We start from the raw sequence: 22709 nt of genomic DNA on the forward strand, positions 1-22709 counted from the left end.
GGTTTATAGCCAGTGACAGATAACAATTCAGTGTATTTGTGTAAAATGCTAACAGGGGATACATGATAAAAATATGTATTCATTGTTTAAATGCATAATGCATAACACACAACTTAGAATGACTTGAATAAATGACCACAAAGGCCAGTCATGACATGTTATCAATGTGAAGCTGCAATGTAGCTTTACTACTATGGTTTAAATAGCCCCTGTAGTGTACTCGTGATGACAAAGCCCTTCTGTGAGGATTTGTCTGCTAAGCAAGGAGCTAACGCAATAGCACTCACATGTATTCGACAGTATCTACACCCAAAGGTACCACAAAATCTCTATTAGGATCCGACAACGGTTAGTATGACAATTCTTCATGAAACGAAACTGCTAAGCTTTTATGGAACTGACAGGCTTCCTGTGATTAGTAGAACCTCTAGTCTGCACTCGAACTGTTTCACTTTTTCTCTCAAGAGAAGTTGCTGAGAGATATAGACCCTGTAGCCATCCGCATTGTCAGACTCAATTGATTTCAGTAGTCTCCATGGGGGCTCCCCCTTCCTTCTCAAGTTACTGGAGGGTGAGCCGCTGCAGCTAAGGACTGTGACTAGCATTTTCTCCCAGTAATTGGTATTCATAAACTCACATTTTTCCACACACAAAGATGAGAAATCCATGCTTAATCTTTCTCTACCTTGTGAGTTTGGATTAGGAAATTAGATTGAGTGGATAAGTTTAAATAAAATGTCCCACCACCGCATCCAAAATGACTGATGCAACATGGCAGGAGAGAACAATAAGGAGATGCTAATGTTCAGAGAAATAATATTCCAATAAATGACGTGATCAAATTCTTCAAGAGCATACTCCTTTACTCACTTTACCAAATACTTGAATAATTGAAAGTACTGTTTAACATTATACTAACACCCACACACTCTGACAAAACTGTCAGGCCTTCTGCTACTGAAGTCTGTATTTATTATTCTGTATCTAGTGAGGGTGAGTGCAATCTCAGCACCGAACAGCTCAGGGAAAAAAAACTCTATTTTATTATGCACATACAGGAATTTGAATTCTCAAATGCAAAGTCTGACCTTGAGCTTCCATGATACTCTGCATTGTTGCCCTGCTGGCCTCATTAAGGGGATTGATGTAGCCATGGCAATCCTAGCACAGTATTCAAAGTTCAAAAGCCTTCATAACCACACCTAGAACTAAAGTTGTGAGATGGTTGTGTTTGATTGTCTATCAAACAGAGACACCGAAACTAATATTTCAAGGCCCGATACCAAGAACCTTTTAGTTTCCCGTTTTGAATCACTGGACTGAGTGGGGGAAATCTTAGTGATGTGTGTTTAGATGAAACTGTCTCAGACACAACATCTAATTATTTTGGAAAACCATGCTCTGAGACATAGCAGTGTTAACAATTAGCACTATGATTAAAGCTCACCTTAACCTGTGACCATACCTAACCCTCAGGCCCCGGCTGCTCCCTGGGCTCAGGAATGCTATAGACAGCTTGATGAACTTGGTTGGTTCTTTACAAGGAGACAAGAATGGCATGAATCAAAGCCATGTTGTCACAGCTCAATTCCAACAAAGGATCCCAGTGCAAGTAAGTTATCCTCATGCAAAAAAATGTCCCATCGATAAAGAAAGTCCTTAAAGGGAAGCCTGGTTGACTGGTATAGCGTTCAAACTCAAGATTTGATCGTCAATTGTCCTTAGAAAAGTTTGGACCCAAATAGATCTAAAAATAGGGCCCAGGTTGAAAAATCCCAAAGTTTCCCTTTAACACTTGCTGACAAGGTGCCACATGAAAGCATACCTCTAAAAAGACTCTAAGGCTGGGAGACTTGGTTACAGTCTCAGATGTGCCCGGCCCACTGCAGAGTTATTCTTAACCGTTCATAGGCTCTTTAGATCACCACATCATAAATCTTCCCTAACAGTTAGCACCTCGGCAGCCAGCTCTTCACAGAGGATCTTTAGTGATGTGGAAAAGTTTGGCCAGGGTGCGAAATAACGGTGCTCAATAATGGCTGCTAGCCTGAGTCCCCTGATCTTATGCTAAACATTCACGGTCTACCCACAGACTGTCTGTCTGTGTGGAAAGTGTTACTGTGAATGTCAGAACGACTGATCATATCCCGCAGTAATAATATGCACCACTGAGACATTATTCTAAGGATCGCTTAATACCATTTTATCTCTGGGCACTATTTTCAATGTTGGCTTGTTCGTGGGTATCAGTGCATCAGAAGGCTTGTAGCATATCAAATCAATCAATCTTGGATGGATTATTTAAATCTTCTGGACAATTTTACTCTCAGTTTTACTCTGGATGCATACAGCCTTTGAAAGGGATGACTTATATACTGTTTGGGGTCACACATGTTGTCTGGAAACATCTTTTATCACATATATACAGCACCTAGGCTGAACAGGGCTGCTTTACAAAAACACAATATGGAATGAGACGATGAAATCATACAGAGCAAACACAAGAGAACAAGCCGACAGTATCAAAAAGCATTAGCAGGGAACAACAGCAAACGGATGACTAACAGAGTTAGAGTAGATCAGGAGAGAAGCCAGAGTTCAGATTAAGGGGGAGAGTTTGGAGTCCTGGTATGAAGGAAAGGTCTGAAAGTGACTGTGGGAGAAAGTTCCAAAGTTCTGTAGCGGCTCCACACAATGCCCTCCCACCCATTGAGGACCAAATGAAATGGCGATGGTGTGGCCTTGACGAGGGCATTACAGAATTGACCATTGAGGATCAAATTAAATGGGGGGGGGTGTGGCCTTGACAAGGGCAATACAGAATTGACCAGGAGGAAAAAAAGAAAAATCACCTCATGCTTTAAAAACAAAATCCAAGTCAACAACCAAGTAGAGTCCCCTCAGCCTCTAAACATAACCATATTGAGTTTATGATCAGCTGCATGGCTATCATGGCAGAATAAAGCACATGATGACATACCTTCTCTGAGGTGATAATGGTTCCTTCCGTAAAATGGAATCAAGGAAGAGGCACTAGCCTTTATGTCATCCCAAATTAGGGGACGGACTGTTCCTGCAAATAACTACTCCTGAAGATCATTATTTGAAGATCAAACGTTTTGATAAAAAAAAGATATTCAAAATAATCAGATTAATCTCACTGTGTTCAGAAAATAGCAGAATATAATTTGAAGAATACTTATTTCAAAGGGAGTGTGTATTACTAAAAATGAATACTATTTCACAAACAAAATATCCATTCTTTTGTGGGACTTCCAAGCACCTTGAGAAATGCACTGACTCAGATATATGGTTGAAGTATTTTGTCTTTCTTAAAATACTTTTCCATGTAAAAAGAAGACTGTAATCTGAAGGTTTAGGTATTGCGATGGCGTGGTGTGCATCTCCTATGCCAAATTCACTAAAAAGACCTTACCACAACTTCCAATTTATTCACCACAAATGCAAATCAGGTGAAGAGAAAAATATGAGTACTGCGGTTTGAATCAAAACGGAATGTTTAGGCATCCAACAGAAATGTCGTCAAAAACTCGAACAAAAGCCGGCTGACAAAAGTCAAGGAGGTTCATAATGTACTCAAAATGAGTATACTGAGTGCAATAAAATATATGTATGTATGTAAGGAAAACACAGTAGAATGAATGAAACCACAGATGTTGCCTAAGATTGCAGATCAGTCCAAACTGTGGTCACATTAGCATGTTCATGTTATATGAGGCCAAGGGAGGTCACCACACACACAGTGCAGCACTAGCAGAACATCCCCAGATGAACACATAGATAAACGTTTAAAAGAAATAGTGGGATTTGACCATTTCTGCTTTTTGTTAGGATACTTTCTCCATGGACTATACTCTCCCAGAGGATGGTCTTCTGCTCAGTCCCAAGTGTGCGTTACCAATGTTAGGGAAAGAGGCTGATATCCAGAGCCACACCATGTGTTCTGTTTCTCCAGGATCAGGGGAGGGCATGGACAGAGGACTGCAGCAGAGGACTCCATCTTCACACACTGACCTTGCCGACCAGCAAGGTAATGAGAGAGAGAAAGGAAGACACCCACCCACAGATATGCTAAGACATAATCTAATGTGATAGAGGTCATCAGAGGAGGGTCAAAAGCAAAAAGAGCGGGGAAAAGACAGACAAGCAAAAAGCCATACATAGATGACATAATGCCACATTATGATAGGGTAATTGAGAGGATGCACAGAACACACACATAGAGCATTTGCCTACAGAGTGCTTGCTGGTTCTGCTCCCACCTACCTAAATGCTCTTGTAAGGGCAAATGTTACACCCAGGACGCTGCGCTCGTCTAGTGAGCGTCGTTTGGCACTGCCGTCTGTGCAAGCACAGCAATCCAGACTATTTTCATTTGTAGTTCCACGTTGGTGGAACAAACTGCCTAGTACTACCAGAGCAGGGGCGTCCCTCTCTACCTTCAAGAAGCTTTTGAAGACCCAACTCTTCAGAGAGCACCTCCCCTCCTAACTGGCACCTGACTAGCGCTTAACTTGCACTTCAGCTATTCCTGCACTTCTTTTTCCTTTTTTCTAGGTCGTTGTTTTTCTAATTCTCATGTAAAGTAGTATTCATTGTTACACCATGCTTTTTATTGCTCTTAGCTTGACTGTTCTCTCCCTTGTACGTCGCTTTGGACAAAAGCGTCTGCTAAATGACTAAATGTAAATGTAAGCATAGAATGGTTAGAAAGAGAGGGTAAATAGACTTCAATTCACAGCAGGAGAAGAGTGAGAAAGACACAGAATTATGACTCCCTTCTAAATCTTCCTCCCTACTGGGAACTGTCAGCCAAATGAGAAAGTCTGCTCCGCTCAGGAATGACAGGGACGTCTTTCTGACATGCTGCTGTCGACACACCGACAGCAGGCATGACACCCACAAAACTCCGACTACATTTTCATTAAAGGTTGACAAAATGTACCCATACAAAAAGTTTCAAAAAGTTTCTTCCATAACAGAAATATTTCACTCATGTGCTGTCAACTTCTATCGCTGTCTCTCTCTCTATCTTACAATTCTCAACTCTAACTCAATTCTCCATTCTCTGGATCAGCAGCCTTCACCATTGACTCCAGAGCAAAGAAGACCATATTCCCCACTATCTGACCACAGAAGACCTACTTTTACTACTACTATGTCTAAACAATTAGCAATTAAAGTTCAGTTATAATTTAACAGCATTCGCAGTTTTAACAAAGCAAACATCCTCATCTTGCGAGTGCAAACGGGAAGAATTAAATATCAAATAATCCCACATAAAAAAAAACATGGGACATTTTATATGTGGAAAAAACACACAGACTCAAAGCAATACACAAGACATACACATAAAAGGATATTCATTCAATTATCAGGTGAGTGGAGTTTTCTTTTGCGTAGACCATTATTTTAGCATACATCGGGAAATCTCTAAGGCCATTATCATTGACTGCCTACATCTGCCTAAGTATATTTATAAACTTTATAAAAGGATTTTTTACCAAGAAAAATGCTATTTATAAAGCAGAACATGCTGTTCAGAGTACTGCTTGTCTACCGCCACAGTCAGTGTCCAACTGCTATTGTATTCTTTGCAGGAGGATATCCAGCAGCATATCAGCATAATGACACCGTGCCTGCGGAGACAAATATAGCGTGGTGACTTCTGCAGTAATATACACCTCTATTTCCAGTGTCCGGGCTGCATCCATCACCAGGCCAAGGAATGACTACAATGTGACAGCTATACAGCTCAACACATGTAGGCCACAGGCCTCCCAAAGCCTGGATACTCCTGGATACTTGCTTACATTTACATTTACATTTAGTCATTTAGCAGACGCTTTTATCCAAAGCGACTTACATATGTGCGACTCACAATGTATACACATTTTTTTACATTTACACTGATGGCACACTGCACATCAGGAGCAATTAGGGGTTCAGTGTCTTGCTCAAGGACGCTTCGACAGGGAATCGAACTAGCAACCTTCTGATTACTAAACGACTTCTCTACCACTGTACCACTGTATATATGCTTCTCACCAATGCAAGGTACGCCAGTGAAACGGAAGTGTAGGGTGCCGTCACAAAGAACAGAAACAAGAGAAAAGTCCACTTGTGTCACTAGAAGATTCTTTCCACATGTGACAGCTGCTCCAATTCATTTAACTAAATTCACTCCAATTTGTCACAGTGTTTAATACAACATATTCAAAGTAAAGTTCAGTTTGTTCATGAGGTTCAGGATGTCATTTTCTTTAGCAATGCTAACTTTCACCTTATTCAGAGCATTCCATTACAACATGCAACCAAGCAGTCTTTGGGTTTCCTGACTCCTAAATGTAATCTATTCAGATTGATTTTGCAGGACAATATCCATTTCTCCTCATGAGACTAGGCGTGTAGGAATAATAACTAGGGGTATGATGATGATGATGATGATGATGATGAGAAGATCAACCCACTCCAACTGGAGCGTAAAAACAGCAGCATAGTAGTCTTCTCATCCACAGACCAAACCTTTGTCCAAAAACAAACTAAAGAGAAAAAAGCATTTCGGGGAAAGATTGGAGGGACTGAACTATGATGAGGGACAGAAAAGGAATATACCATCATACTCTGCACACATAACATGCTATTAACAGGTTTAAGTGCCATAGATCTTAACCTAGCTACCCATACAACTTGATTTACCCTGGAGGGAAAGCAAACACCATTAGCCAGCACTCAGGTAAAACTCTGTGAGATCAAGATCAGACCTAACGTCCATGTGGAGGAGTTCTAATGTGCCTGTGTGTGTGTGTGTGTGTGTGTGTGTGTGTGTGTGTTCTACCTGCAGAAGTTCTGATGTGCCTGCGTGTGTGTTCTACCTGCAGCATTGCATGTGTGCTTTAGTGAATCCTACACACTACTGCTTCTTCAGTGCAGGGGGTCATTAACAAGCCACTTTCGGCCCAGGCTAAATGGCCACCCCCCCCTCCTCCTCCTCCTCCTCCTCCTCATTCTGCCCCATGATCTATGCATTCAACTGAGTAATCAGGGCACTTTAGCATTAAGATCATTGAGCTAGCCCAGCCCTGGAGCAACCTCCTCCTGGCACTGAAGAGTCCTGAGTCCTGCCACTGACTGTACATCGCACCACACCATGGGTGACACTGACACACACACAATGTGTGAGAAGGCTGATCATCTCCTTGAGGACACTTTGCAGCAGAATGTGTTGCTAATGTCAGTGCCGGTGCAGAGTGAGACTCTCATGTAAATCCGTTGTGCTCTTCAGAGATTCAGATTTAACTCCTAAATCTTCAGGTACCGAGGGTGCATTTTGTGCGCAGGGCATCACTGACATTTACATTTACATTTAGTCATTTAGCAGGCGCTTTTATCCCAAGCGACTTACATATGTGCGACTTACAATGTATACACATTTTACATTTTTCACTGATGGCACACTGCACATCAGGAGCAATTAGGGGTTCAGTGCCTTGCTCAAGGACACTTCGACAGGGAATCGAACTAGCAACCTTCTGATTACTAAACGACTTCTCTACCCCCTGTACCCCCTGTACCACTGTCGCCCCCACTGAACATGACTATGCTGGCAAATCGCACAATACCTTAGTCACTTAGAGGGCTTTTCATCCCGTCTATGCATATCTATTTGACACATTCCGCTGGTGGAAGGTGCTGTGGCCTCAAAAGTTCCAGTTGCTTAGCAACAAACCAGACCCGGCACTGTGAATGATGATGATCATGGCACACAGCTCACAAACATCTTTGCTGCTGGGTCTGCTTCGAACTGTGTGCTTGTAGACCGGAGTCAACTTGTTCTAGAGAAAGATTGAAGATTCTTGTGACAACATAATTGAACTGGTATGTTGAAACCGGTATGGTCTTCTTCCAAAAACTTCTATTCACATCTTAAATCATGATCAAAGATTCAACAGCTAGGGATGCATTTTTCCAACAGATCTGTGAATTACATGGAATCAGCATTAACAAGCATAGCACTTCAAGTCTGTATGTGAAAGCGAAATGCTAACCAGAAATGTTAGCCAGGATTAGGAAAGTAATCAAGGTCATTCAAACCCTGTGCCGTGGACCTTGCTAAGGCAGGCGTCTGCAGGGAATGGAATGCAAAATCAGAGCTATATTATAATGAAACCTGAATAACCTGCCTACATTATCACCAACTAACTCACACTGATGAAACACATCTGACATGTCCATGGGATAAATGATGTTTTCAACACCATTTAGTCGACAATCCTGAACATCCCAGTGAAACTGTCAATACATTCACATCTAAAGCATTTGCCAGCTAAGTAGCTGTTTTCCTCAAGGGCATACCCAAGGACAAGAGTGCAGCATTTAACACAGGGAAGTCTGGAGGTTTGTGGGTTTTATACAAAATGTATCACCCAAATGAGTTCATCCTCAATTCATCACATGAAGAGCACACCTCCTGCTAACAGTGTTACACACTGACACAGTATATCAGTACTGTCCTTCCACTCAGTCCAAAATGATCAAGTAAATAACCTGACAATGTGAAACTATGAAAACATGAGAGTAGCTCAAGGCACTGCAAAGAAGAGCCCTGAGAGAGGGGGCGCAACAGGAGAAACACCTGGCTGCATTAATAACAGCTTGACTATCTGGGGATGCCTGCCTGCTTCACGCCAGCGAGATGAGATTGAGAGATGGCTACACTGGGACGTCGACACAACTCCAGCAGCAGCACTGCATCTCTCATGTTGGCGCCTGCGTGCTCCTCTGCTAATGTAGCAGCTCCACAGCCCAACTAAACTAAAGAGCAGCTGATTAAAGAGCAGGCAAACGGGTTTAGGCAGCCCCCGCGGCGCGTGCTAGCCATGCTGCTCTGCTACTGTAGCAGCTCCACAGCCCAACTAAACAGTAGAGCAGCTGATTAAAAAGCAGGCAAACGGGTTAGGCAGCCACCGCGGCGCGTGCTAGCCGTGCTCCTCTGCTAATGTAGCATCTCCACAGCCCAACTAAACAGTAGAGCAGCTGATTAAAGAGCAGGCAAACGGGTTAGGCAGCCACCGCGGCGCGTGCTAGCCATGCTGCTCTGCTGCTGACATGTCCCCCAGAACCTCACAGCCCTGTCATCATGGGCACCCCCCCCATTCTACTGGGAGCATCCTCTCATATCCAGGGCCCAATCGGATGAGACCAGAGGTTCCGTGTGGCTGACAGAACAGCGTGGTGGTAACACAGTGCACTACTGGGTGGTGGCTCCACAAAGAGAGCAGAACGAATGGTTGTGACTGACAATGTAATTAATGTAGACGCTTGGTATTTACATTTACATTTACATTTAGTCATTTAGCAGACGCTTTTGTCCAAAGCGACGTACAAGGGAGAGAACAGTCAAGCTAAGAGCAATAAAAAGCATGGTGTAACAATAAATACTACTTTACATGAGAATTAGAAAACAACGACCTAGAAAAAAGGAAAAAGAAGTGCAGGAATGTAACTGCTGAAGTGCAAGTTAAGCGCTAGTCAGGTGCCAGTTAGGAAGGGAGGTGCTCTCTGAAGAGTTGGGTCTTCAAAAGCTTCTTGAAGGTAGACCCTGCTCTGGTAGTACTAGGCAGTTCGTTCCACCAACGTGGAACTACAAATGAGAATAGTTTGGATTGCCGTGCTTGCACAGACGGCAGTGCCAAACGACGCTCACTAGACGAGCGCAGCGTCCTGGGTGTAACATTTGCCCTTACAAGAGCAATGGTATGATGTCAAAGGAACTCAGTATCACTTTGGTGATGTCATACAGTACATTACCTTTAAAACACAATACTATGTAGTAATCATTTTAGTATTGGGGATGATGGCATAAAAAGACAGGCTGAAGCTTCACGAGGAGTTCATGGACTTGTTTCTTTTTTTAGTATCATTTGAGAATGTGCTGTTTTTGTCGAGTCACAGATAGTGCGTGCTCTCTGTGCTATGTGGTATGGGCAGAATACTGAGAGCAGTTCTGATTGAAGAACACTGAAACCCACTGTCCCTGACCTAGTTATCAAACACCTCCATATGAGCTTCTCATTCCACAAGGACTAGCACAAACACACACACACACACAGACACATACACAGAGAGAGAGAGAGAGAGAGAGAGAGAGAGAGAGAAGCGCAAACTGCTCTGCACGACCACGCTGTACAGGCATGTGAATTAAAAAAATATAAAGGAAAAACTCATTTCCATCATTGATAGGGATATCCGCAATGTACAATGTTAAAAAAACACGATACGTCTAATCACGGGGAATTAGTATATTTGAGCAATTGCCATTTCCATTCACTGATTCATTTGGTTGTATTCTTTGAAGCAATGCAACTCAAACTGCCAAATAATTATGTTTAATACAATTATTTTAACTTTTTCTTACTCATTTTGACATTATGTTGCAATAGAGCAGATTAATATTATATACCTACAATGTATGCATCGTCTATGAAAATAGGCACTGCACAGGCCTGTCATTTCTGAATGAGCTGAGTGTTCAGCCATTTGAGACATCATAATTCTCTACGGCTACATGGTTGCCTTAAGCGCAATAACAGCATTTACCACTCCGGTTGCCTTTTTCGACCAGGGTCAAGCTTGTCAGCTGGGAGGGTTTCTCTGCTTTAGACCGTCAGTGGACACAGTAGCACACTGACACATGAACACATTCTGCCTATGAAAACGTCAAGAAATGTCATACTTAAATAACTTAGCTGCACTGAAAAGTACAGGAAATAAGATGTGCAAATCTGTTCATGTGAGAAAGACGACTTCAGGCATTCCAAAACAATGAAATGCTCACACATTCCGTTTGCATTGTGTGAAATGTTTGGCTCTAGGACAAAAAGTAATGAAACACACAGAGAAAAGATAAATCTCTGGTGGGCAATTATTTTTTATCTAGATGCTTCATATTAACATCAAGCTTTGAAAGGAACCAAAATATATATATATATAGTATGGGCCTTCAGTATGCCATAATGCCCTAGACGTTACTATATGCATAGACACACACACACACACACACACACACACACACACACATATGTGTGTGTGTGTCTATGCATATAGTAACGTCTAGGGCATTATGGCATACTGAAGGCCCATACTAAGCCTCCTGCCTGACACTCTGACAGTATCTCTTATTGCATGGAGATGCAGCAAGGCTGTACTCAAGTCATGACATGGTCAGAAACCAGATCATTTTTAGAAGAAAAATACAAATAGGACCTACTAGTAAACAACACAAATATGTTGATGTAACACATTTAATCACAAATGAATGTTAGCTGTGTAAATTGGAGCTGCTAGCAATCTAGTGTGCATCGGCTATTACCCTCAATATGGGCTCCTAGACATACGTATTATATTGTTTTTCACTACTAATTTGTGCAATTTTAATTTTTAGATTATTTCATGGAGAAATCTCTTGCACAAATCCTAGATTCATAACACACGATGCATGGCAGAAAAACAATATTATTGAGTGCTTTGAAGGTTTCCCTACGCTATACTCTTGAAAGATCCATCTTTCTAATTACATCCCAATGTGATTTATGTGCAAATTGAGTACACTGACTAAAAAAGTTCTCTTAAGTTTCTCTTTGTATTCATAATGCAGTGGCCCCATTTCTATCAGTGCTTAGGATACTAAGGGAGGTTAAATCTATCATCTTCAATCAAATACTCAGCAGAGAGAGGAGGGCGTCCCATAGGGTGAGCACTTCATCTTGACCTACTGTATCTCCTGCTGGTGAAACAAGTGATCACACCTGCATACACATCCGGATGGGGTCACACATATAGAGCATACTTCCATCAGCTTCATTCATCTAAACATGTCTTCAATGGCTATGCGCACGCCATCACTTTCAGTGAGATAACTACTATCAGAGATCTGCATGCAGAAAACTGTTGCACCGCAAATGGTTGCAAATTAGCTTTAATAATGGAAATGCTGCAATAGAAGAACAAATAAATAACTTCCATCTGAAGGAACATTTTCTTTATGGTTTAAGGAAGTACCTAGAGGATGAATGGCACCACCACCCCTACCTCTAACAGCACTGATCATGCTCTTTATTTCTCTGTTTTATCAATCTAGATGCAAGATCAATTGCACATGATCTGCTGTATAAACCCGCCACATAACCCCATTCAAATGAAGAAAAAGCTCGTTATTTGGCCATAAGTCCAATATCATTTACACTGTCACATTTATGCCTCGCCACAAACCAAATAACAATTTCAAATAGTCAGCAACGTATGTGAAATCAGCAGATCAGAAGATAGATATGAAAGTTCTGCACTTAATTAATCAGCTACTGAATGGCCAACTTAGTCAAAATACTCTTCCAGTTGCTGTGTAGTTGTTTCTGAATTATGGTATATGTAATATGTGACAAATCTGTGAAATGTGACAGTTGTGGTGCAATGACATATGGTAATAATATTGTCATCAGCAATAAGGGGGTTGCCCATATTTCCACATTATGTAATGTTCTGCTCATCTATATGCTCTCCTGAGAGGCCCTCACCATAAATCCCCACCAATTGTTTTAATGGCCTCCTCAGTGTGTTCGAAGGTAAAAGAAACTGAATGATGCGTTTGCTTCACAACTCTTGACTTTCAGTGTGGAGGTGAGAATTGTGTAGGTGAACATAAACATCCCTGTTTTACACCCTTGCAACCTTGTTTATGCCCTGAATGAGTGTCCAGTCAAGGGTTTCAATGACACGACGACAGCGCTGGGGAAAACAACGATAAACAAATGACAGAGAAAAAAAGGGTAAGCTCAATATTGGTATTCTCAGCAGAAAACCCACCGTATTGATAGTGGATGGGCTAAGTAATAGGTCCAATACCAGCAGGACTGAGCAAACATCATAAAGAAACTGGGCCTCTCTCCTGGGAGACACAGGCTCATATATTTCTCCTCTTAGAGAGCAGAATTGTCCAACCAGACCAAGGAATTGGCTGCAACAACCTAAAGAACTTGAAATCGACTTTTCAGAGAGGGCTTACCTTTTGGTGATCAGTTATTGCTGAAGCGGAATGCAATCAAATGCCCATTTAACTCATCATGTGATGTCCCTGAGGATGATAGAAAGAAACATGCAACTCAACTTAGGAGTTATTCCAAACAGAGTCGATTTAGTGTAGCAATGTTTATCTAAGCCTTGCTTGTTTCATTACCACCACGCAAATACCTAACCATACTTTTGTTTCAGTACTAGGTCAAGAATTCTTGAAAACAAAATGAACTCCTGCATTGAGTAGTACAGACGGCTGAAAACAGTGGCACACAAAAAAAAGCCTTCATCTGAGATGGAACGCTTCTCTTCAACTGTGTCAAATCAAGAGTGGCCCGCGAATGTCAAAACCGAACGCTAAATGTGTATCAAGCTCAATCTCTCCAGGGGCCACAGAGCCATTTGCTGGAAGTATTGAGCCTCCATCCAGAGGCCCCCCTCTTTTCCACTTACGTAATTATTATAAACAGTCAATTCATTCTACACTCTAATTGAACCGAGTCACCCCATGCAGTGGGATACGTCTTGTTCTCTATTTTTAAAGAGAGCACTTCCCGTCCTAACTGGCACTTCGACTAGTGCGTAAGTTGCAATTACAGCAGTTACATTTCTGCACTTCTTTCTTTCTTTTTTATTTCATTTTGTTATATTTCTTATGTAAAGTAGTATTTATTTATTGTTACACCAGGTTCTATTGCTCGTAGCTTGAATATTCTCTCCCTTGTACGTCGCTTTGGACAAAAGCGTCTGCTAAATGACTAAATGTAAATGTAATGTAAATGTAAAGAGGCAGCAGACCTCTTGTGGTCAGGTCAGTTCCACTCAGGTCCCTCCTGTGTCCTCCGAGTTCAGCCTACATGACTGGAGTAGATAGCAATCTGGCCAGCCACTCTAATGGGTCTCTCTAACTTGTTGTTTGGGTCTGCCATTAGCATTATCCAGTTATTTATTCTCGGTGGTTCTTTCCACTGGCAGGCATTTTCCACTGCTTTGGGAGTGTAAGAAAGCGCTGGCTGTGATTTTCCATCATTCCGGCTGAACAGCGCAGTCCCCAACGCACCAAAACATAGACAGGGCAACACAAGGGGAAATACATTTTTGCTTACACATTGAATATGTAACATTCAAGCGTGCATTTAAAGCTATTGATGTATTCCTTCATAATTAATTAAATAAATATAATAAATACAATTACACATTCTTTTTTTTTATAGGGTACACATACATGAAATTCAGTTACAGTTTAAGTTCTTTCCATAAACAATGGATGGAACCACTCATCAAGAAAATGATTGAAAGTGTGCAGCAAAGGGTGCTGTCCTTCTGCCCTCCTTCATTTGAACGGTTAGGGCAGAGAAACACTGGGAGTGAATGTGGGGGTCTAGCGGCCTCACTGGCCCATTGAGTTTCACTGTGCTGAAGGCATACTAAGCAGCCGGGCCGCTCCAGGGCAGTGCACTGCAGATGAATTCAGCTTGATGTTGTGTGCACGCCTGCAGCATCAAAGGCCAAGCAGGCCACAGAAGAGAACCAGTCACATGATGGGCCAGTTTCCCTGTTCTAATACCTGATATGAGCAGACAAGTGCCGCTTCAAGTGATTTATGCTGCCGTGGCGAGAGCATTTTTGGTGCGGGGCAAATGATTACATTCCTTGTTGGAGGTTTATTTTTCATTGTGCAAATGCAGGGGTTAATGTGAGTCGTCGTTGTAAATGAAAAGAAAATATCTAGTGGCATAAAATGAAAACAATGCATTTGGGGGGGAAACAGACACGTAGGCTTTATTCTATTCCTCTACCAAATGACCAGTTCTTTTCTAGCCTATTAGAAAACATGTTCCTTTTTCTTTCTAACACTGGACTAGTTAATGTACCATGTCACCTTATGGCCATCGAGTAAGAGAACCTTCATAAGTGGCTTGCAAATGGTGGAGGTGTGATTAGATGTGTCATAACTGCGCCGTGTGCGGGCCCCAGCACGGCCCCAGCTGTCAGAGGGAAACTATTGATTGGACCTTGCGTGACCTTCTGTGTTAGTTTGATCAGTGGCCACTGGCTGGAGATTTCCCCTGGGGACACGCCACGACGCCCGTGCGACCCAGCCCACCTCTCAAAGGCTACCCCGCCAACAAGGACAACCCTCTCCAGCTCTTACTGCGAATAAGGGGAGCAGCCAAACCTGTACGGTATGAATGAAAAGACTGATCAGGCACCAGGAAAGAACACATATATATATGCATTGGTATGGTATATTCACTCATTAGGCAAACGCTAAATTATCCATTTCTTTGCTATTCTGTATGCTAATCTATAGGACTATGGCATATAGATAGAAATCAATAACTGATTCATTCATACCAACTACCAACGCATACACAACCTCCTGAGCACTGACAAAGGCAAACTGTTTCGTTAAGCCCCGTTTGTTCCGAAGAGACTAAAAATGTCTCATTTCAGTGGGCATCATGCAATTGATACTTAGCGCCACCCCATCAGTTGATCAGCGAGTCTGATACTGACACACCCAAGGCTCACATCACTCACTGCAGAAACCTGAGATGAAGCCGGTATGTATGTGTGTGTGTGGGGGGGGGGGGGGGGGGGGGGGGTGAAGATATTTGTGCATGTCACTCAAACGGAGGTGAAAAAAATGACAATAACTTTAAAATCATCTCTTCTGGAACAGCCTGCGTTACCATCTCCAAGAGTCCAATCATTTCCATCTATGGTCATGCCCCTTCTAGGTAGGACAACAATACAGCGGACACTTTCAAATGAACGTCACTTTCAAATTACAAGCAGCATCGTCAGATAGACTGTAGCATAGAACTAGATCTAAGTGTGGACTTCTACATGGTACCTTTTTATTACCAGATGATGTGGCATTCAATAGTGATCATGCATATCCAAATACCCCTGAAGTTAAAGGGGACCATTCACAAGGTAGGATATATATTCACTCACTTGTGTTCATTTCTGAGCAACAACAAATGGAAACACAAATGAATGGGAGGATGCTGCACTGTTAAAGAAACTAAAACATCAGGATTCAAACCTCTCCCAGCCAGAGCAGCTAGGTCTGATCAGAGAGCACTGTCACAGTGGCATTAGACCAGCTAGGTCTGATCAGAGAGCACTGTCACAGTGGCATTAGACCAGCTAGGTCTGATCAGAGAGCACCTTCACAGTGGCATTAGCAGAGCATGGCAACTAAATGCTTTCTTTACGCGTATGAAACTGTTAAAGACAAAATCTGAAACAAACTTTCTCTCCATTTTGCCATTATTTATAAAATAAAACGGCAAAGTGCATTATTTGAATTAAGCAGAAATGCTTGAAAAATTGTGGAGGAATGCTACCTATGAAGCAGGATATACTATTAATATTTGTCAAAGGATTTTTCTTTGAACTGGAATCCCCTCTGGTGATAATTGGTTCAATTGTGCAGATGACCTATAATAGTTTATAAATGAAATCTGTATGGCATATTCCCACAATGCTGCACTTAGTGCATGTCAAGCATTAAATGACAGTTATATAACTCAGTAGATTACACCCTTTTCATGTGACAATTCATGGTCTACAGGACAAAACTGCAGAACCATATTTCTAGCATTTAAAACGAACTATTTTACCAGAAAATAAATAGAATAGAAAAGGTGATTAATAGAAATCACCTCAAGGCCTGATATATACGGGCGGAAAATAATATGTGTCTGTTATGGCGGACCAAAATAATGTTCTACTCTTTCGAGTAGTAAAATGTTCAGTAAAATGCTTAATTATTGTCCTCATTGTTCTGATCTTATTTCTGATTTTTTCTGATATTGTACTTTCCACCCCTTTCATGTCTAGGGTCCTGACAAATTGAGTTGGCTAGACCCTCGTCTATTTTCCATTTTAGAGGATCACAGCCTTGCATAGGAAGTTTCCATTGACTTCAACTGAAGCGAGAAGCCGTGTTGGCATTCCCGAGAAGTGAAAACGATCCACCCAGTGTGGAAGCGCACCCGAGAATGCGTCCCATGCCAAGTCTCTGTCGTCAACGTTCTCCTGATCTCAGGGGGGACAAGGTCCAGACAAATGTGTCAGACATATACACACACAGTCTCATCTGGGGATTAAGTTGGTTACAAACTTTCAAAATGGGTCATTTTTGTCAGAGATATTTTACAGCACGACTTCAGAGTACATCTCATAACATATAAAAAAAAACCCAGGGTAGCATTATTATGAAACCAAAAGAGCTATTTATGCATGTTATATAATCCTTACAAATCAATGAGATTCAAAAAGACCATCCACAAGAAGTGCGCGTGCACTGGTACCAGCACGAGCAGAACCTTTTACTAACATATGAATAGACTCGTGCCAAGGCCTACGGACAAATGGAATCACTATAATCCAATTTAAAAAACACAGATTCTCAAACGAAAATACAAAAAAATATTCAATTAAACAGTACCATGTGGGTATTTACCTCCAACATTAATTCAACGTCAAAGCATCAATCAAATAATGAAACTCGTCGTCCACACAATCAGCCTCACTAGAATCCCCAAAAACAAGAGGACTCATTGATTTCATATACCATAACTGAGCCACATATACTATATACCATATACCATAACTGACCCGAATAGAAGTCAACAGTCTCCTAAATACATGAAAACCCCCCTGTGTCATAAAAACAAGCAGCACAGAAACCATACTTACTCATCAGCATCAGAGAAAGCATGGCATAGCTACATGCACATCCTGTAGGGCTGCCGGCAACTAAAAATAGTCAGGGCTAGAGCACAGATCACGCTTTTCCACGCGGACAGACAATGCATTTGTCATGAGAAAAGCCCATTCCGGGGCCTGAAAAGCCGGCTACAGATTCCCTGCGGGGGCCCAGCTATGGCCATTATGGGGCGGGTGAGTGAGCGTGGCTGCACATACCTACATCTGAGGCGGGCGGGCACAGCCTCCGCACGATCACATAAGGTCAGAGCGGAACAGCTGCCCCCCGCGCCCGCGCCCGCCCGCGCGCCTGTGACTGCCCCATCAGAAGGTGCCTGTGCTGAGTCCAGTGCCCAGCCATTCACTCCTGCTCTCTCTGTGTCATTTAGTGCCCTCTGTGGCAGTGCTCCTGGCCTGTCCTCTGCCCACCCTACCACCGTGGGAGTAAAGAGCGTGCATATTCAATGACACAAAATGTCAGAATACAACATATTTCCCTATTTCATATTTGCCCTCATTAATAGTGCTTTTCCATGTGTAACTCCTAATAAGAGGGTGTGGAGGCGGGGTGGGAGGATGAGGGCAACATGAGAGAGTCTCCTATTCTGCCCTCAGTAGTAGGTGTGACTTACACAAGAGCTGCTTCTCACTGAATCTCACAGTCAGAGCTCCATAGTGGTCACGGTCCTATAGGAGAGGATATGTGAAGCCAATAGTTGAATCGGACTTCCCATGCCCTTTGGATAGGAGTTGGACATCTCTCACAGGAAAACCGCTCTTTAAATAGCCCTGCACCCCCTCCCAAAAACACAGCTATTATTAGCAACCAACATGGGCTTTTCACTTTCTCATTGGGGCACACAGAACCTTGAGATTTTCTCATAGCTGTAGCTTTTGATATATTTTCAGCAGAAAAATTCTCAAAGCACTCCTAATATGAATAATAACATAACACAGGCTTGCACTAGATGGCAAGGATATGACAACTCAGACATCCATATCCATATGGAAAGCACCATCTAAGCCAGCACTGAAGTGCGTTTCTACGATTGCATTAAAGCAAAGGTCAATCTAAATCTGCATTGAAGTGCATTTATATAACTACACGTGTGTTGCACGTGTAAAGGGGGGAGGCCCACCATCTCACAGCATCGTTTGTGAGAAAACTAGCACATTTACAGAAGAATGCCTGAGGCCAGGCAAGCCAAGCCATCACAATGGAATCTGCCCCCAGAAATCTCTGCAACCATTAAACTTAAAAGACAGTGTCTCACAATCCCCCAGCTAGATGTAAACACTGATGCATTATACATTCCAAAACCACATCTGATACTTTTTTTTTTTTTTGCCTTTTCACAAACACATACTGAACAAACAGCACTGATTCCTTTAGAAGCAGTCAATCTCAGTGCATCCTTTCCCAGAACATTCTTAGAGAATCTGAGGTGGCATAACAGTTCCCTTATTTACACTAAGTAGAAGTTGGCTGGCAATGGCAAACACTAAGCATAGGAACAGCCACTGCTTCATCATCAGATATCCAAGACAAAAGGTTGAGCTCAAAAATATGCATTTGCCTTTAAAATGCTACCATCTCTGTGTGTCCCGTTTCAGTGGGCTTGTTTCATTTATTGAGGATCACAATGTACATCTGAAACATCGAAAGGCAGAGAGTGAGCACAAAACTGGACCTGCAGTATTCAGCAGACTGACGTGACTGTTCTACTACTGTTCTGCAAAGAGAAATAAAGAAAAGACAAAAGGAGACTAAGAATAAAGATTCAGTTCAACACTGGAGGTCATATTGACATTCGCAAAAATATGAGACATGTCAGAAATAACAATCCGATTAGAGTTACAGAGTAATTGCACAGCCTATAGGCTGTTCGTACATCTGAGGTGATGTTCTATAGGCTGTTCATACATCTGAGGTGATGTTCTATAGGCTGTTCATACATCTGAGGTGATGTTCTATAGGCTGTTTGTACATCTGAGGTGATGTTCTGTTCATACATCTGAGGTGATGTTCTATAGGCTGTTCGTACATCTGAGGTGATGTTCTATAGGCTGTTCATACATCTGAGGTGATGTTCTATAGGCTGTTCATACATCTGAGGTGATGTTCTGTTCATACATCTGAGGTGATGTTCTCAGGTGGCTGTTCATGCATCTGAGGTGAGGTTCTATAGGCTGTTCATACATCTGAGGTGATGTTCTGTTCGTACATCTGAGGTGATGTTCTATAGGCTGTTCATACATCTGAGGTGATGTTCTATAGGCTGTTCATACATCTGAGGTGATGTTCTGTTCGTACATCTGAGGTGATGTTCTATAGGCTGTTCATACATCTGAGGTGATGTTCTATAGGCTGTTCATACATCTGAGGTGATGTTCTGTTCATACATCTGAGGTGATGTTCTATAGGCTGTTCATACATCTGAGGTGATGTTCTGTTCATACATCTGAGGTGATGTTCTATAGGCTGTTCATACATCTGAGGTGATGTTCTATAGGCTGTTCATACATCTGAGGTGATGTTCTATAGGCTGTTCATACATCTGAGGTGATTGGTTTTCAGGTTGCTGGGCCAGAGGACTCATCATGCATGGTGGGCTACCCAGTGCCCTTGACTAGGTGAAGCACACACACTAGTGCTCCCCACCAGGCTAAATAAATCATAAAGTGAGGAGGGCCCTCCATTAACATTCCCACACCACTGGAGTGGGCACTTAAAGAGTGTAACGCTTTTAATGTCATGTGATCCCCCACTAATGATGCTGTCAGCTGTTCATACCCAGGCAGCAGAACATGGACGCCTAGCCTGGAGAACTACTCCTAGAGGTCGCATTTGCACTTTTCAAACCTCATGTTCAGGCTTATCAAGGAATAGATTCTAGTGCTCATCTGCTGGAGTTTGAGTGCTGGCTGAATTCTACGTTTCCCTTCCCAACCTATATCTGCCTCTAAAATCAATCTTATAATTTCAGGGAAATAAATGAGTTGCAGTATTTTAAACAAGTTAATTGCTTGATGGAAATAAGGCTAAGTGCAATTACAATACTGATATTGATATAGACTGGTGGTCACTCACATCCCCTAAAGGTCACCTTAAAGCCAACAATATGCTCTCCAGCCTGACCCAGGGCTACTTCAGTTGATTGTTTCCCGATTTGCATGACAAGTTTACCTACTGAACAAACAAGTTATCAATAACACAAGATACTGGTGTGCAAAGGGGCAAGTCGCTTTTACGTGTTATTCCATCAAACCTGGGTTGCGTACAGGATCAAGGGGCGACAGTGGTACAGGAGGTAGAGAAGTCGTTTAGTAATCAAAAGGTTGCTAGTTCGATTCCCTGTCGAAGCGTCCTTGAGCAAGACACTGAACCCCTAATTGCTCCTGATGTGCAGTGTGCCATCAGTGTAAATGTAAAATGTGTATACATTGTAAGTCGCTTTGGATAAAAGCGTCTGCCAAAAATGACTAAATGTAATCAAGTGTAGAAGGCATGTTTTCCTCCGTGATTCGTCATGCGGTAAGCATCTTAAGAGAGGGGCAGCATGCAGCACTGTTGGGAGGATATTGTTCTACAGTCATGTAATTACTGCCCATGGCACCCAGAGATGCTACATCACTACCCAGGCACTGATTCGGAATGGCATTGTGTGAGCTTCCATTGGTTCCATTGGTTCCCCTGGTTCCATTGGTTCCATTGGTTCCCCTGGAGCCAGCAAGAAGACACTTTTTTTTCTTCCTCAGTTCTCTCCCCTCTCGTTAATCCCCCATGTCAAAACGATGAAACTGAACTCCACATGACAAAAATCAGGCCCACAGGTAGAAGGCTTGATGTACCGGTTATGTAATGACAATTTAGGGTGCAACAATACTCAAAACTGATTCCTGATGAGCAAAGCTAGAGTGCTGCATAAAAATGTGAATTCACGCATATGATAAGCACTGCGCTAGCCAGGTCTGATGGTGGATGGTGAGTCGAGCATGCAAGCATGCATGTTACTAGCACGCAAGCTCTGCAAGTACGGTCATCATTGGGATTCAAACGGAAAGGAAAATTCGCCTTGTAAGAGAGGAACTTAATGTTCGCCATGGGTGGGTTAGAAGCAAGCGTCACCACGTCCATGAAAAGGTCTTGAATCTAGTCCATGACCATGCTTCTCCCTCCCTCTTTGGTAGAACTAGATATACTGTACATGGAGAGATGTGGTCGATGTATCTGGGCATTCATATTAATACTAGAAATGATGTGGTTGCTGCGGCTAATGAAAGCCAGGCACTGAAGCATGTTCAGGAAGAGGTCACTATTTTTAGCACTAGAATTGATTCAGTGTGTACATGACATTCTCATGCTGTACATTAAAAAACCACACTCATGCCTCGGAGGGCTCTCAGCTCTAGAGGACCAACTGTACAAAATAATAACAATACAACCAGTCCCAATGACTTATCCTTTTGATTAGCAGTGGTCAGGCACATTTCACTCTGAGTGCATTTGATGGAAAACAGAGCGTTTGTTCTGAAAGCCCCTTGAAATTGGCCCCTATACCCAGAGTCCCATACTCAGTCCTCGCTCAGTAACGTTTGGATTTTTTAAGGGGGGAACAGCAATGTATTCATTCTTTTCAGCTTAAACCTATTTGTGTCATATGTCTACGTAAACTGCAAGCAGGCAAGCATAGTTGCATGTCAACTCCTTGGACCCAGGGGACACCATAGAAACCTGAATGCTTTAGAACAGTGGTTCTCAAAGTGGGGGGCGCGAACACTCTCCAGGGGGGGCGCGATGTCACAGACGGAGAAAGAAAAAAAAACCGCCGACCTGTCACTGGTTAGTGAAAGCTCCCTCAGTAGCGAAATGCAAGGGGCTGGACTGACCCAAA

The 22709-nt window shown here is 42.4% G+C and overlaps 1 protein-coding gene across 3 annotated transcripts in view; it reads right to left on the reverse strand.

The window, feature by feature from the left end:
• atp2b2 (ATPase plasma membrane Ca2+ transporting 2) overlaps nt 1–22709 on the reverse strand; it is a 119263-nt gene that overhangs the window by 82811 nt on the left and 13743 nt on the right. For 2 of the 3 annotated variants that reach the window (XM_042707911.1, XM_042707910.1), the window contains exon 2: nt 13082–13150. The exons of the other annotated variant lie outside the window; for it this stretch is intronic. The gene's annotated coding sequence lies outside the window, so the exon portion shown is untranslated. The remainder of the gene's footprint in view (nt 1–13081; nt 13151–22709) is intronic. 3 annotated transcript variants of the gene reach the window in all.

Source organism: Clupea harengus, chromosome 5, assembly GCF_900700415.2.
Source record: "Clupea harengus chromosome 5, Ch_v2.0.2, whole genome shotgun sequence".
Lineage (NCBI taxonomy): Eukaryota > Metazoa > Chordata > Actinopteri > Clupeiformes > Clupeidae > Clupea > Clupea harengus.